Here is a 16934-nt window from a genome sequence, read left to right as displayed (position 1 = left end):
TCTATGGGGTCACACAGAGTCGGACACGACTGAAGTGACATAGCAGCAGCAGCAGCAGCAGCTCTTTCCGAAGAAAAAGTTTTTTCTAGATTGAGAGCTTTTACAAGAAAGTTTTTTCATGGTAGCATTTCTCAGTCTTCTCTTCCTTGGTTTCTAAATTGTGTAACATGTTTAGAAAGATTTTTGTTTTTTATGGTTATTTATATTTTAAAATAAACTTGTTTAGTTTTAAATACTTTAATCTGTTACCTAAGGGTGTTTAACTAAATGAAAGGTCTGGACTATGGATCTCGCTTCATTTTCCTCTTTGAGGCCGCCTAGCTCTCCCAGCCCCATTAAGAAATAAGCTACCAGTTATGAGCAATTTAAAGACTAGATGCGGGACTTCCCTGGCGGCCCAGTGGTTAAGAATCTGTCTGGCAATGCAGGGGGCAGGGGTTCCACAGGCGGCACGTGGAGCAACTAAGACCCAACACAGCCAAATAAATACATATTAAAAAAAAGACTAAGTGTGTGTTATCTATAGTTTTGAGTTTTTACATGTATTTTGCTAGTTGTATTGCTACAGAAGAGTAACAGATAGGTTTACATACATACTACACAAACTACTCAGGAAAAAAATTTGCTCAATATGCTTAAATATATTCATAGTTACAAAACTGTGGCTTTCGTGAGAAAGTGTAGTGAGGATACAAGAATAAACTAGCAATGTTTGATTAAAATAGTTAAGACAGCTGAAACAGCATTGTTGACTAAAAAACATGCCTAGCTTAAGAGTTAAGACTTCAGTTTTATTTGGGGCAAAATAAGAACTGAAGCCCAGGAGAGAGCCCCTCAGATAGCTCTGAGACTCTGCTCAAAGAAGTAATGGGGGAAGGTCAATATATTAATATGTGATTTTGTTGAAGGGGGAGTTCAGTGCAGTCAGGAGTTTATTTTACAAAATATTTTCTGCCTGTCACAAGGAGCTGATGTCACCGTGAAGGGATTTACTGCTTTTCTAGATAGGAGGAGATGCAAGGGTTGGGTTCATGAAGTCAGTTCCTGGAAATACCTGACTGTCTAAAGACCTGTTCCACCAGTTTCCCTGGAGCACAGAGTGCCTCATTCTCTACCCTGAATGCCCCTCAGTGCGCGTTGAAGGTGGAACAGCACAGGGCTCAAATGCACTTTTTGTTGTTGCTCAGTCACTGGCAAGTGCTCTTGGCAAGTGCCAATTTGTAGTTGGCAACATTTATGAAAAGCCAGCGGAAATTTTCAGCCTCTGAGAAGCTGCATATACTTTCCTCTGTGAGTAGATAAAGACAAATTAAGAAAAGCAGCAAGATACATGAATCTGCAGAAGACAAATCTTGGAGGGAGGCAACTTTGAAAGGGCTTTTTCAGGTCAAAATGTAGGTGGGTAAGGCCAATTCTGTTATTTTGGTGGGATCAAAAATGCTCAGTTCTCTGCCCCAAATGGGTTTTCATACAAATGGAGAAAATTAAACTGAATTGGTGATGTAAGAGGGTGAAACACTACCCCTTACATTCTCCTTACCTGCCTATAAACATTACAAGTATAATGATAAGTAGCCTTGGGACTGGATTCCTTTTCTATAATTGATTTTACCATTTCTTTATTTAATATTTAACTACACTAAATGATTTTTGGAAAAGGAGTGAGGAGCAGCAACCTTTGAACCAGTAAAGGCCACAAGAAGTAACCTTGACACCCTCATAAACTCTAAGAGTTCCCCAAAGTCAACCTCAAGCTCCAATAAGGAAAGGAAAGCAAAGTGTTAACCTTTCAAAAGCTTCTAAGACCAGGACCCTAATTCTCAGCAATCTGATTGGAATTTCTGCCCCTTAAACCCTGCACCTAGAAAAACCACATTTCAAGTATCTTTATTTGACATATATATAATTTATAAATAAATATATAATTTAAAAATCATGAGACTGTATTTTCCTAATTATGCCAATGCCCGGGGGAGGGGGGGAAGCAGATATTTTGATGATATCAGCACTAGAAATGTTCTGAGTAGCATTAAGAAGAAGGTTATAATGAAAGTATTTTTCTTGTTATTCATTTATTCATTCACTTTCATTCACCAACGAATAAATATGTTCCTGTTAGCAAATGTTGGCTTGCAAATATAGGAAAACAATTTAAATTAGCTTAATGAGCAAAAAGGATTTACTGGCTCATTTAACTGGAATGTCCAGAGGAAGAGTAGGATTTAGGGTTGATTTTTTCAGTGGTTCAATGACGTGTTTCTCTTCATAGTGGTATTACGTTTATCCTTAGGCTGCCTAAGTGTCTGTAGAAGTTTTAGATTCACATCCTCAAAACAGAAGAGTTCTGTTGTAGCATTCACTCTGTTGGGAACAGCTTAGGCCAGTGGTCCATGGACTGTGGGCCAAGAAATGGGAAATGCTGACTGACTACGCTGACAAGTGTGTGTATGTGTGAGTGTTGGACATCCATTTGGAAATCTAGCCCTGTAAAGATGAGGGAAAGAAGAAATGTGTGCTGGAGCAGCAGATGAGAAACATTTAGTGTAGAAATTGTTTGTGCTCCACTCTGTATGTGTGTGTGCTAAATCAATTCAGTCATGTCCGACTCTGTGTGACCCTATGGATCGTAGCTCGCCAAACTCCTCTGTCCATGGGATTCTCCAGGCAAAAATACTAGAATGGGTTATCATGCCCTCCTCCAGAGGATCTTCCCAACCCAGTGATCGAACCAGCGTCTCTTACATCTCCTGCATTGGCAGATAGGTTCTTTTCCCACTGGCGCCACTGGGGAAGCCTGTGCTCCGCTCACTGGAGATAAAAATACAAATTAGAGCACTGGTGCTCTCCAGGACCTCAAAGGGAGATAGTTGAGAGAAGGCTTATTTCCTGAATGACTACACATCAATGTGCTTTCAGTACACTATTCCCAAACTTTTATGCTGTTATCAGTCTCAAGAGAGAGAACAATGTTACATTTTGCTTGACTTACGGGCACTCAGTTCAGTGGCTCAGTCGTGTCCGACTCTTTGCCACCCCATGAACTGCAGTACGCCAGTTTTCCCTGTCCATCACCAGCCCCCAGAACTTGCACTCTGGAATCACAGCAGTTATCTAGTGAAAACACAACCACACATAAAATGTAAAGGAAGCATTGGGTAAGAAGAGAAGAAACCTAGAACATCTAAGATTCTAATTCTTTTTGTTTGACTATATTTGTTTGTAACAAGTTTCTCATTCTGCTTTGGAGAAGAGAAAATGAAACATATTTTTCCTTCCTAGATCTCCTTTATTTTAGGATATTCCCATGTATTTGAGGTGTTCGTGCGACTTGTCTCTCACTTGCAAACTGTCATTGTAGTAGACTGAATAATAGCCCCTAAGAGAGGTCCTGTCCAAATCTCTGGAACTGTGAACATTACCTTATATCCGAAGGGACTTTGCAGATGTGACTAAGGATTTTTGAGATGGAGCGATTACCCTGGATGATCCAGCTGGGTCTGCTGTAATCACAAGGGTCCTAATAAGAAGGAGGCAAGAGGGTCAAAGGTGGAGGGGATGGGATGACAGATATAGAAGTTGGAGGGAGGCACTTTGAAGGTGGAGGAAGTGGATCAAGAGCCAAGCAATGCAGGTGGTCTCTAAAAACTGGAGAAAACATGGAAACAGATTGTCCCCTGGAGCCTGCAGAAAGAACCAGCCCTGCCAATACCTTGCTTTTTAACCCCTTAGGATTCCTTTTGGACTTCTGACCTTCAGAACACAAAGAGAATAAGTTTGTGTTTTAAGCCACTAAATTTGTGATAATTTGTTACAGCAGCAAAGGAAACTAACATAGTACCTCTCCTCTACTTTCAAACTCACCCCTTTGCTCCCTACCCTGCAGCCACCTTAGAGAGATCTTTAGATTATACATTTTCAGTTCAGTTCAGTTCAGTCACTCAGTCGTGACCGACTCTTTGCGACCCCATGAATCACAGCATGCCAGGCCTCCCTGTCCATCACCAACTCCCGGAGTTCACTCAAACTCATGTCCATTGAGTCAGTGATGCCATCCAGCCATCTCATTCTCTGTCGTCCCCTTCTCCTCTCGCCCCTAATCCTTCCCAGCATCAGAGTCTTTTCCAGTGAGTCAACTCTTCGCATGAGGTGGCCAAAGTATTGGAGTTTCAGCTTTATACATTTTAGGTAATATATAATGCAAACATGTTTGCTTAAAGCTCTTCACAGGCCACTCCATAGTTTAGAAGATAAAGTCCAAATTCCTTTATAAAATGCCTTCATATACCTTCGCCACCCTTTCCTTTGCTCCCTCCTCCTGTCTTCCCTTTCTCTTTCTTTTCATTGGTTCTCATTCTAGAAGCTGAGCTTTTGCAGTGCTGTTTCTCTGTCTGGAAGGGGGTGTCACCCTTCTCTGTTTCTTTCAAGGTCTCCTGGACCATGAAGACATCAGGACTGTCCTGGATAGAGTTGATTGCTCTTTTCAAAGTTTCCATCACACTCCCTATGCACCTTGATGATAGGTGCACCTTCCTGACAGTGAGTCAGGAAAGGGGCAGGGCTCAACTTCTAAAAGACTGATATAGCAGTTGACAATATTACATAATCTGGTTAGGACCATCTAGGTCCAAGATGGCAGAGGAGTTGACTTCCAGTAGATCTTGAGCCTCATTGTATGTCACTGTAATATATTAACGTGTTCCACACAACACATCCACAGGTACCATGAGAGCTCTGAAGTGAAAATGAAGGCGCTCAGTCGTGTCTGACTCTTTGTGACCCCATGGACTGGGGTCTACCAGGCTCCTCTGCCCATGGGATTCTCCAGGCAAGAATACTGGAGTGGGGTGCCATTTCCTTCTCCAGGGGATCTTCCTGACCCAGGGATCGAACCCAGGTCTCCTGCATTGGAAGCAGACGCTTTTAACCTCTGAGCCACCAGGGAAGCCCTGAGAGTTCTGAAACTGACCATAAAAGGCTAAAAAGTGGGTGGTGACCCAATTCCTGGAAATTCCCATCCCTTCCCCAAAACAGTCCTCCCACTCATTAACCTATGATATTACCCTGCTCATAAAAACTAACCACCCCCACACCTTAGGGCCTGCTCTCCCTTTCTGAGACAGAATGCATTCTATCTCTAAAGAAACCTACTTTTACTCTACAATGGCTGGCTTGCCCCTCACTTGGCAGCCAGTCTCAGGGGACTCACTTGAGCCCTGGGACATGACCATCCTCTCACATCCCAATTTTCCCCTGCGACAATAACACATACTGCCGGGTGTTGTCATCGTGCCATTTACATCTGATTCTTCTGAAAGGCACTGATCTTAGGCGAGAAAACCAGAAGAGCTCAAGAAATGCTTGCCAAAGGGATCACTTATCATGACTGTGTCACCCAACCAGCCTCTAAGGCTCCAGTGAGCCATGCCATCTCTCTTTTCCTCCTCTAGTGCAGTGTAGTTGGGCTTTTCGATGGTTCCTCTGAGTTGACATTTACCAAACAGACCTACGTCTTCATAGGTTTTCACCCCGCTTCAGTCATAGACTTTCAAGCCTGAGAAATGCTCTAGGAGGCGCTGGAGTAGGAGGCTGGGCCAAAGGATGCCCTTAGTTTGAGCACACACCTTGTATCTATGGACACAAATACAGGAAGAGCAGACCTAGCATGGGAATATTTTTAGAAGAAAAGATAGATAAGAATTTCAAGTCATGGGGAATTAAAGTCAGCCTTTCAGTTCAGTTCAGTTGCTCAGTCGTGTCTGATTCTTTGCGACCCCATGGACTGCAGCACGTCAGGCTTCCCTGTCCATCACCAACTCCTGGAGCCTGCTCAAACTCATGTCCATCGAGTTGGTGATACTATCCAACAATCTCATCCTCTGTCATCCCCTTCTCCTCCTGCTTTCAATCTTTCCCAGCATCAGGGTCTTGTCCAATAAGCCAGTTCTTCACATCAGTTCCGTTCAGTTGCTCAGTCATGTCCAGTTCTTTGCGACCCCATGGACTTCAGCAAGCCAGGCCTCCCTGCCCATCACCAACTCCTGGAGTTTACTCAAACTCATGTCCATTGAGTCAGTGATGACGTCCAACCATCTCATCCTCTGTCATCCTCTTCTCCTCCCACCTTCAATCTCTTCCAGCACCAGGGTCTTTTCAAATGAGTCAGTTCTTCGCATCAGGTGACCAAAGTACTGGAATTTAAGCTTCAGCATCTGTCCTTCCAATGAATATTCAGGACTGATTTCCTTCAGGATTGACTGGTTCCATCTTCTTGGAGTCCAAGGGACTCTCAAAAATCTTCTCCAACACTGTAGTTCAAAAGCATCAATTCTTTGGTACTCAGCTTTCTTTATTGTTCAACTCTCACATCCATACATGACTACTGGAAAAACCATAGCTTTGGCTAGATGGACCTTTGTTGGCTGAGTAATGTCTCTGCTTTTTAATATGCTGACTAGGTTGGTCATAACTTTTCTTCCAAGGAGTAAGCATCTTTTAATTTCATGGCTGCAGACACCATCTGCAGTGATTTTGGAGCCCAAAAAACAGAGTCTCTGACTGTTTCCACTGTTTCTCCATCTATTTGCCATGAAGCAATGGGACCAGATGCCTTGATCTTAGTTTTCTGCATGTTGAGTTTTAAGCCAACTTTTTCACTCTCCTCTTTCACTTTCATCAAGGGGCTCTTTAGTTCTTCTTTGCGTTCTGCCATTCAGGGTGGTGTTATCTGCATATCTAAGGTTATTGACATTTCTCCCAGCAGTCTAGATTCCAACTTGTGCTTCATCCAGCCTGGCCTTTTGCATGATGTACTCTGCATATAAGTTAAATAAGCAGGGTGACAATATACAACCTTGTTGTACTCCTTTTCCTATTTATAACCAGTCTATTGTTCCATGTCCAGTTCTAACTGTTGCTTCTTAACCTGCATACAGATTTGTCAGGAGGCAGGTCAGGTAGTCTGGTATTCCCATCCCTTCAAGAATTTTCCAGTTTGTTGTGATCCACACAGTCAAAGGCTTTAGCATAGTCATTGAAGCAGAAGTAGATGCTTTTCTGGAATTCTATTGCTCTTTTGATGATCCAGCGGACGTTGGCTATTTGATCTCTGATTCCTTTCCCTTTTCTAAATCCAGCTTGAACATCTGGAAATTCTCGGTTCATGTACTGTTGAAGCCTTTTAGCCTTTAATGATTTCAAAGTACTTAAAAAAAAAAAACAAACAAAAAAACAAACCTCACATGAGGATGGTGATTCCTTCAATATTATTCCTCACCCTTCCCAGGCTTGCCTTCCCCACTTCCTTAAGTCTGCTTCTGGGGATTACTCCTGAAAAAACCATCTGCCCCCAGGTTCTTGTCTCAGGGTCAAATTTTCAGAAAACCCAAGATAAGGCATTGTTTAAAACTTCATGGTTACACATTAGTGAAAGTCAAGTCTTTGTGACTTAATCAAGGAGATGAAGCTAAGAAAATTTTCCTATCCTTTCATTTAGAAGTCTCACTGCCTATTCTAATCATCTGGCAACTTTGAGGGTACCTGTTTTTCTTTCCCCAGCTGGCAGCAATTCCCTCTTGAGGGACCATGTCTTCCTGCATTCCCAGGTTATAACACCCAGAATCAAGCCAGATCTGATATAACACTAATGTAGGACTATCTAATGCAAACATGTCATTAAAAAAATAAAGACTGTTTTCTATCACTCTTGGATTTGACCTGTGAAGCTTTCAAAAAGACACATGGAAACAATCACAATGAAAAGATTTCATGCATTTTTGGAGCAAAGCTTTTTTATTCAAATTATATTTGGGTCTTGCCATATTAGAGGATTTTGGACTCTTAGGTTTTATTTTCAGAGGTCTAGATTTCTTTCTTTTCATTTATTTATTTGGCTGCACTGTCTTAGTTGAGGTGTGAGGGCTTAGTTGCCCCGTGGCATGTGGGATTCTTGTTCTTCAACCAGAGAAGGAATCCCCATTCCCTGTGCTGGAAAGCAGATTCTTAACCACTGGACCAACAGGGAAGTCCCAGGGCTACAGATTTCTTCCTTTTTTTTTTTTTTTTTTTTTAGATTTATCCTTTAAGGTTTAATAGACCCCAAAACTTATCACAGTTTTCAACATGAGGCCATAACATATACCTAATACTATAAACTCACTCTGGAAAACTAAGATAAAGTTGCAATGTTAACAGGTTCTAAGAACTGTCCTGAACATTAAATCAGTGTATGGGTTGTTCAGCATCAGATTTTTTTGTTGTTTCTTTTCATTTAAATGAATTTTTCAACTGTGATAGGTTGAACTATTTATACAACATTTATAAATGGGCACTTATTTGATTGTATGTTCAACCACAAAACACCACATCAAAACCACACCAGTTTAGCAGCAACATAACTGTAATATATTGGCTTTTCTGGTGGATCTTATTTGAATTTACAGTAAATCTTTCTCTGATTAATTTTAAAACAAGATTTGGCAGGAGCATCGCACACCCTACAAAGCCAGAGTGAATAAACGTCTTTCTTCCCCTAAACATATCTGCCCTGATTTGTGACCATATTCTCTTAAACCACAATTTATCTGTTTTTGAAGTTCGCTGAATTTTTGCCACTAAAACCTGCCGGCTAAGCCGTGAAGCACTCACTCTCTCACTCTCAGTCAGCATGATGCGGGGAGGGAGGCTGAGCGGCAATGGTTTACTATTTCGTATGTCAGATTTCTGCCACACCGTGCCCTACCACTTGCTCCTGTGTCGTTAGGCTCACTCCCCTACTTGTCACAAGTTTCTGTATTCTCCTGTGGGTCTCTTGGGCTTGTAGTGTTCACGCCCTGCTCGTCTTGTTACCCTCTTGACTCAGCTCCGGCTCTTAATAACACCATTCTTAAGAAAAGGCCACTTGTGCCATTATCAAATCTTTGAACTTTTACTGACTATACTTAAGCTCTGTCCCGTACCTTCTTTTCACGTGTTTGTACACTTTAAGGGCAAAGCTGATGCAAGAGAATGCCCTGGAATAGAATTTTTTATTTGTTTTTTATGTTTTTCTAAGAATCCTTGAAACTACTTGGTCAGGAACAACATGGAAGAAAAATGCTACCCATTGTACATTTCCTCAGGAAATTCAGTCCTAAAATGTTTTATTTAAGGATTCCTGCTCTGTAGCTAAGTCAAGTCTGACTCTTTGAAACCCCAGGGGCTGTAGCTTGCCAGGCTCTTATGTGCATGGGATTTTCCAGGCAAGAATACTGGAGTGGGTTGCCATTTCCTCATCCATATAGATTTTTTATTTGATACTTTATTATTTATTTAGAATAAAGTGACTCAATTTGAAGATTCAGTTACAATTTTGTATTATTCACTGGAAATTTTTCCCATTGAATATGTAAATTATTCTTTTGTTTGAGGATCCTGAAGCAGTTCTTTGTAACAATAACTTCTCACATTTTCATAGAAAAGCCAACTCCATTTAAATTACCAACTGTAGATGTTTTATTTTTTATTCAAATGCATCACAGCCATCTTGACTTCTGATTTTTATAACGTTGAATATCAGAGAAAATTCATCATTTTGCTCCTTTTAAAGCAGATGCATAATGACCTCAATGTTTAGAATAAAAATGATTAAATTAACCTGAGCTGTCATGCATCCGACTGTGGACTCCAAGAGCTAGGAAGGCTCTGATTTTTCAATAAATTGAACTTTGGATCTTGACTCGTACTGTAGTGTGGAGTCTCAACCTGAAACTTTTCAAGCTGAATGGGGGTAAGAAAAGACGCAGTTCATGTGTTGCCCACAGAAACAGCTGACCTTCACATTTCCTCCTCAAGGCTTGATTATAAACAAAGAATGCCTCTGCATGTTTCTGTAGAAATGGGAGATTCTCTCCCCTGACCTTTCAAACACAGTTTAGGTCTGACTCTGAGCCACTTTATGCATACACAGTTTCTGGAGTCAAACACATTTTGACCACAGATCAGAAAGAAGGGGTCTTGGCTTTCACAGTCATTTCATATATGTTTGCCAAATACAAATATACTGTTATCAATCTACATAGCTTAAAAGAGTGAATTTTACTGTGTATAAATGATGCTTCATATATAATTAAACTCAGATTTTAAAAAAATTAATGCTTGGGAAACAGGTTTCGATGAAGAAAGACTGAAATAAATGGGTTTGTTTCATTTAGAAAAAAATGTGTGAATTGTTTAATAATGTTTAATAAATGCCAGTTTTCCCCTCCACCTTAAAGGTCACTATGCACCATTATATTTTGTAAAAAGGAAAAAAACTTAGATTCAACCATGGACTGAATTTCCTGAGGAAATGTACAATATGTAGTCTAGTGGTCTTCAGGAGAGTTGTAGTGGGCTTTGTTTTGCCATTCTAGAAGACACACATAGAGTGGTTATTGGTCCCCTGAAGTCCAATCTTCTTTAAGGACTCCTTGCAAAGATGATTTATGCAGATATATTTATTTGTTCTTTTAAGTGTCCATAAGGTCACCATTAACCCCACCATAGAGCTGCCAGAACTTACACAGGACTGGGGAAACAGACTCTTGCAGGGCACAAACAAAACCTTGTGCCCACCAGGACCCCAGAGAAAGGAGCAATGACCCCACAAGAGACTGTCCCAGACTTGCCTGTGAGTATCCAGAAGTCTCTGGTGGAGGAGTGGGTTGGCAGTAGCCTGCTGTAGGGTCGGGGACATGGAGTGCAGCAGTGCACGCGTGGGACCTTTTGAAGGAGGTTGCCATTATCTTCATTACCTCCACCATAGTTTGGCCTCAGGTCAAACACAGCCCCGCCCACCAACAGAAAATTGGATTAAAGATTTACTGAGCAAGAACAATGGCAAGCCACTCCAGTACTCTTGCCTAGAAAATCCCATGGATGGAGGAGCCTGGTAGGCTGCAGTTCGTGGGATCACTAAGGGTCGGACACGACTGAGCGACTTCACTTTCACTTTTCACTTTCACTTTTCACTTTCACTTTTCACTTTCACTTTCACACATTGGAGAAGGAAATGGCAACCCACTCCAGTGTTCTTGCCTGGAGAATCTCAGGGACGGGGGAGCCTGGTGGGCTTCCGTCTATGGGGTCACACAGAGTTGGACACGACTGAAGTGACTCAGCAGCAGCAGCAGCAGAGCAAGAACAAGACCCAGTTTCCCCCTCAGTCAGTCTTTCCCATCAGGAAGCTTCCATAAGCCTCTTATCCTTATCCATCATAAGGCAGGCAGAATGAAAACCACAATCACAGAAAACTAAGGAAACTGATCACATGGATCACAGCCTTGTCTAATTCAATGAAACTATGAGCCATGCCCTATAGGGCCACCCAAGACAGATAGGTCATGGTGGAGAGCTCTGACAAAACGTGGCCCACTGGAGAAGGGAATGGCAACCATTTCAGTATTCTTGCCTTGAGAACCCAATGAACAATATAAAAAGGCAGAAAGGACACTGAAAGATGAACTCCCCAGGTTGGTAGGTGCCAAATTTCCTACTGGAGATCAGTGGAGAACTAACTCCAGAAAGAATGAAGAGATGGAGCCAAAGCAAAAAACAACACCCACTTGTGGATGTGACTGGTGATGGAAGTAAAGTCTGATGCTGTACAGAGCAATATTGCATAGGAACCTGGAATGTTAGGTCCATAAATCAAGGCAAATTGGAAGTGGTCCAACAGGAGATGGCAAGAGTGAACATCAACATTTTAGGAATCAGTGCACTAAAATGAACTGGAATGGGTGAATTTAACTCAGATGACCATTATATCTACTACTGTGGGCAAGAATCCCTTAGAAGAAATGGAAGAGCCATTATAGTCAACAAAAGAGTCTGAAATGCAGTACTTGGATGCAGTCTCAAAAATGACAGAATGATCTCTGTTCATTTCCAAGGAAACCATTCAATATCACAGTAATCCAAGTCTATGCCCTGACCAGCAATGCTTAAGAAGCAGAAGTTGAATGGGTCTATGAAGATCTACATCCGCTGGATCATGGAGAAAGCAAGAGAGTTCCAGAAAAACATCTATTTCTGCTTCATTGACTATGCCAAAGCCTTTGACTGTGTGGATCACAATAAAATGTGGAAAATTCTGAAAGAGATGGGAATACCAGACCACCTGACCTGCCTCTTGAGAAACCTGTATGCAGGTCAGGAAGCAACAGTTAGAACTGGACATGGAACAACAGACTGGTTCCAAATAGGAAAAGGAGTACATCAAGGTTGTATATTGTCACCCTGCTTATTTAACTTATATGCAGAGTACATCATGAGGAACGCTGGGTTGGAAGAAGCACCAGCTGGAATCAAGATTGCTGGGAGAAATATCAATAACCTCAGATATGCAGAGGACACCACCCTTATGGCAGAAAGTGAAGAGGAACTCAAAGGCCTCTTGATGAAAGTGAAAGAGGAGAGTGAAAAGGTTGGCTTGAAGCTCAACATTCAGAAAACAAAGATCATGGCATCTGGTCCCATCACTTCATGGGAAATAGATGGGGAAATGGTGGAAACAGTGTCAGACTTTATTTTTTGGGGCTCTAAAATCACTGTGGATGCTGACTGCAGCCATGAAATTAAAAGACGACACTTACTCCTTGGAAGGAAAGTTATGACCAACCTAGATAGTACATTAAAAAGCAGAGACATTACATTGACAACAAAGGTCCGTCTAGTCAAGGCTATGGTTTTTCCCGTGGTCATGTATGGATGTGAGAGTTGGACTGTGAAGAAAGCTGATCACCAAAGAATTGATGCTTTTCAACTGTGGTGCTGGAGAAGACTCTTGAGAGTCCCTTGGACTGCAAGGAGATCCAACCAGTCCATTCTAAAGGAGATCAATCATGGGTGTTCATTGGAAGGACTGATGCTAAAGCTGAAACTCCAATACTTTGGCCACTTCATGCGAAGAGTTGACTCACTGGAAAAGACTCTGATGCTGGGAGGGATTGGGGGTGGGAGGAGAAGGGGACAACAGAGAATGAGATGGCTGGATGGTATCACCAACTCGATGGACATGAGTTTGAGTGAACTCCAGGAGTTGGTGATGGACAGGGAGGCCTGGTGTGCTGTGATTCATGGGGTCACAAAGAGTTGGACTGTACTGAATGAAGATCTACAAGACCTTCTAGAACTAACAACCAAAAAAAAAAAAAAAGTCCTTTTCATTATATGGGACTGAAATGCAAAAGTAGGAAGTCAAGAAATACCTGGAGTAAAACACAAATTTGGCCTTGGAGTACAAAATGAAGCAGGTCAAATTTAACAGAATTTTGCCAAGAGAACACACTGGTCATAGCAAACACCCTCTTCCAACAACACAAGACAAGACTCTACACATGGACATCACCAGATGGTCAACATTGAAATCAGATTGATTATATTCTTTGCAGCCAAAGATGGAGAAACTCCATACATTCAGCAAAAACAAGACCAGGAGCTGACTGTGGCTCAGATCATGAACTCCTTATTGCCAAATTCAGACTTAAATTGAAGAAAATAGGGAAAACCACTAGAACTAAACCATTCAGGTATGACCTAAATCAAATCCCTTACAATTTTACAGTGGAAGTGCAAAATAGATTCAAGGGATTAGATCTGATAGAGAGTTCTTGAAGAACTATGGATGGACGTTCGTGACCTTGTACAGGAGGCAGTGATCAAGACCATCCCCAAGAAAAAAAAAAATGCAAAGAGGCAAAATGGTTGTCTGAAGAGGCCTTATAAATAGCTGAGAAAAGGAGAGAAGTTAAAGGCAAAGGAGAAAAGGAAAGATATACCCATTTGAATGCAGAGTTCCAAAGAATAGCAAGGAGAGATAAGAAAGCCTTCCTCAGTGATCAATGCAAAGAAATAGAGAAAAACAATAGAATGGGAAAGACTAGAGATCTCTTCAAGAAAATTAGAGACACCAAGGTAACATTTCATGCAAAGATGGGCTCAATAAAGGACAGAAATGGTATGGACCTAACAGAAGCAGAAGATATTAAGAAGAGGTGGCAAGAATACACAGAACAACTATACAAAAAAGATCTTCATTACCCAGATAACCACAATGGTATTATCACTCACCTAGAGCCAGACACCCTGGAATGCAAAGTCAAGTGGGCCTTAGGAAGCATCACTATGAACAAAGCTAGTGGAGGTGATGGAATTCCAGTTGAGCTGTTTCAAATCCTAAAAGATGATGCTGTGAAAGTGAAAGTGCTGCACTCAATATACCAGCAAATTTGGAAAGCTCAGCAGTGGCCACAGGACTGGAAAAGGTGGGTTTTCATTCCAGTCCCAAAGAAAGGCAATACTAAAGTAGTTCAAACTACTGCACGATTGCATTCATCTCATATGCTAGCAAAGTAATGCTCTAAATTCTCTAAGCCAGGCTTCAATAGTACATGAACTGTGCACTTCCAGATGTTTAAGCTGGATTTAGAAAAGGCAGAGGAACCATAGATCAAATTGCCAACACCTGCTGGATCATCAAAAAAGCAAGGGAGTTCCAGAAAAACATCTACTTCTGCTTTATTGACTACGCCAAAGCCTTTGAATGTGTGGATCACAACAAACTGTGGAAAATTCTTAAAGAGATAAGATTACCAGACCACCTGACCTGCCTCTTGAGAGATCTGTATGCAGGTCAAGAAGCAACAGTTAGAACTGGACATGGAACAACAGACTAGTTCCAAATCGGGAAAGGAGTCCGTCAAGGCTGTATATTGTCACCTTGCTTATTTAACTGATATGCAGAGTACATCTTGCAAAATGCCAGTCTGGATGAAGCACAAGCTGGAATCAAGATTGCTGGGAGAAATATCAATAACCTCAGATGACACCACCCTTATGGCAGAAAGTGAAGAAGAACTAAAGAGCTTCTTGATGAAAGAGAAAGAGGAGACTGAAAAAGTTGACTTAAAATGCAACATTCAGAAAACTAAGATCATGGCATCCGGTCCCATCACTTCATGGCAAATAGATGGAGAAACAATGGAAACAGTGAGAGACTTTATTTTTTGGGTTCCCAAATCACTGCAGTTGGTGACTGCAGCCATGAAATTAAAAGACGCTTGCTCCTTGGAAGAGAAGCTATGACCAACCTAGACAGCCTATTAAAACGCAAAGACATTACTTTACCAACAAAGGTCCATCTAGTCAAAGCTATGGTTTTTCCAGTAGTCATGTACGGATGTGAGAGCTGGACCATAAGGAAAGCTGAGCACCGAAAAATTGATGCTTTTGAACTATAGTGTTGGAGAAGACTTTTGAGAGTCACCTGGACTCCAAGGAGATCGAACCAGTCAATTCTGAAGGAAATCAGTCCTGAATATTCATTGGAAGGAGTGATGCTGAAGTTAAAACTTGAATACTTTGGCTACCTGATGCGAAGAACTGACTCATTTGAAAAGACCCTGGTGCTGGGAGAGATTGAAGGTGGGAGGAAAAGGGGTCGACAGAGGATGAGATGGTTGGATGCCATCACCGATGCAATGGACGTGAGTTTGAGTAGGCTCTGGGAGTTGGCTTTGGACAGGGAAGCCTGCTATACTGCAGTCCATGGGGTTGCAAAGAGTTGGACACAACTGAGTGACTGAAGTGAATATTGTTGGGACACCTGGAGCAGTGTAGATCTGTAGGACACCTGGGAGATCGGTAGGTTGTGGGTGTCCCAAGGCAATGGAGCTGTGGAGCCAGGGCAGAGCCCACCATGGCCCCTCCTGTTTCCTTTTCATCCTGAGCTGGACTGCCTTCTTCCCAGACCACCCTACCCTGCCTTGGGACACTAAATTCAAAACACTCCCACTCAGGGAAGTCTGTTTCCTCTATTTTCTCACCAGTTTTTTTCAACCTCAGTCTTTGGGGTGAAGGAATTCACAGTTGCTCAGCATCTGGGTGGGATATGTAAGTATTTTCGAGTTGACACCTTGGAGCACACTTCATTGTTTCCTGCTTAAGAGTAGATGTGTGCCTAATACGTAGAATTTTTAAAATATTTTTTTGTCTTTGATTTTTTTTTCCCTGACAGCACAAGAAAACAGTTTTAAAATGCTGTTTACATGTTCAGATACCTAAGTGAAGGATTATGCTTCCCTGTCTCCAAATAAAATGTGTTAGCAGCCTCACAAAAAAATCTCTTCTGTGCTTCAAAGAAGGAACCCCTTTGAATGGATGCTTGTGCGACCCCACCCAGACAGACTCATCAGCTTGGTGTACCCATCCCCCAACTCCTGAAAGTGAAAGTCACTCAGTCCTGTCCAATTCTCTGTGACCCCTTGGACTGTCGCCTGCCAGGCTCCTCTGTCAACAGAATTCTCCAAGTCAGGACACTGGAGTGTTCCTTTCTCCAGGGGATCTTCTAGACTCAGAGATTGAACACACGTCTCCTGCATTGCAGGTGGATTTTTTAACGTCTGAGTTACCAGGGAAGCCCTATTTTTTATTTCTTTCTTTAGGCTGTGCAGGCTCTAGAGTGCCTGGACTTCAGTAGCCCTGGAGTATGTGGGAATTTTAGTTTCCCAGATCAGGGATGGAACCTATATCCCCTGCAGTGGAAGGGCTGATTCTTAACCACTGGATCATCAGCGAAGTCCCTTTTCCGACTGCTCTTAAGCAATAGTTGCTGATGGCTCAGGGCTCCCCTTTCTCTGGAGAACTATCCTCTCCCCCAGGGAGCTGGCTTTCTAGAGTTGTCTGGAAACTTTGTCTTCTCTTTGGCCTACAGCCAATGACCGCCTGGTATGGAAGCCCCAAGGAGCTTCTCAATTCTGCCTTCTTAGCACAGCAGGCAGCACATCAGTCTCATAATCTGTAGGTCCTGAGTTCGAACCTCAGAGGGGTCAGTTCTTTTGGGGCTTCCTTTGTAGCTCAGTCAGTAAAAAATCTGCCTGCAATGCAGGAGACCAGGGTTCAATTCCTGGATTGGGAAGATC

Source organism: Moschus berezovskii, chromosome 5 (genome assembly GCF_049115385.1).
Source record: "Moschus berezovskii isolate FMDL1 chromosome 5, NW_MosBer_1.0, whole genome shotgun sequence".
In the NCBI taxonomy this organism is placed as follows: Eukaryota; Metazoa; Chordata; class Mammalia; order Artiodactyla; family Moschidae; genus Moschus; species Moschus berezovskii.
This window is presented reverse-complemented; position numbering follows the sequence as displayed.